This window comes from Rhagoletis zephyria, unplaced genomic scaffold (assembly GCF_001687245.7).
Source record: "Rhagoletis zephyria isolate East Lansing unplaced genomic scaffold, Rhagoletis_zephyria_1.1 Rzeph_scaffold_03508, whole genome shotgun sequence".
In the NCBI taxonomy this organism is placed as follows: domain Eukaryota; kingdom Metazoa; phylum Arthropoda; class Insecta; order Diptera; family Tephritidae; genus Rhagoletis; species Rhagoletis zephyria.
In genome coordinates, this window is record NW_016160591.1 from 58921 (window position 1) to 60271 (window position 1351).

Sequence of the window (1351 nt, forward strand, 5' to 3'; positions counted from 1 at the left end):
TGTACTTTGTTGTGCTATGAAATAGTTGGTCACATTATTCATACTACACTAAAACACATAAAAATCAAATGTGTAAACTTTGTGAAAAACTCAGGAAAATTCAATAAATCAGCATACTAATTTGCAATTTTATATTCAGATTTTCAAGCAACTTCAAACCTGCACTTTGATAAACTAAAATTAAATGTATTATTAAACTGCATACTTGGAATTTTTCTAAAAAATACTTTGCCTATATTGCGAAAAATTTACTGTGCCAATACTTTTGTTCGTTACTGTAAGTAAATAAACCCTTAACTTTAAAAAACCAAAAAAAAAATTTACAATATTTCAAAATTATTTTTCGAATCATAAATTTTTTTTATGATTAACAATGTATTTATATTTTTTTGTTTGGTTTTAGATCCTTTTTGCTTTCAACATGAGGTATCTTTTTTCTAGTTTCTATTGTCATAGCCATAACTCCCTCTATATTTCTATCAATCAATCAATAAATTTTATAATTTTTGTTAAATATTATGTTACTAGGCTAGTCTGATCTATGTTTTTAGTGCGAATAAAACTACATTATTCCACTTTCTGGCCCAACGTTTCGCTAAAACATTTTTAGCATCTTCAGGGGCAATCCAGCTTTATTAAATCTGCCACAAACCAAAAATACAAAGGCTCATTGTAATTAAAAATTAATGAATATAGCATACAAACATACATATACATATATGGAATTAAAAATTATAAACAACAATTTGAGGACAAAAAACTCACATATTATAATTTTTGTTTTGGCATTTTTCCTAAATACAAGTAGGGCTTTATAAAACTTGTATAACACCAAATGTTTATCAAGCTTAGGATTTTGTGTTATCCGGGCAGGCTTATTAATTTAACCAGAGAATATGTTTTCTTTATTAAGTTTACCCAGTTCCCCATTTTAAACTGCTACCTGTACTGTATCAGCGGTTAAAACTTGTTAAATTTTTATTTAAGGTAAGGAATAAGCGAGTGGATGAAAAATATATAAACCGTAAGAACGGCCCATATATATGTATATGAAAGAATACACACATGCGACGACTCTAGCCATTGTGTGTCACTCCTTTAAATCATAGTTATTTTTTTCTTATGGTATTAAAAAAATATCGTTCGTAACACTTTAGTAAATATTTATCCGTATATTAACTGAGTATATATTAAAGACTAGAAGATGACCCGGTGAACTTCATCTCATCTATAATTTATTTGAATTTCACTTTGATCAATTATAACAAATCTTCAAAAAGCAATACACCTATGAGGAGGTACCCCTCATCCCCCTCCCCCCCTTGGCGAGTTTCAATATTTTTACCCTATT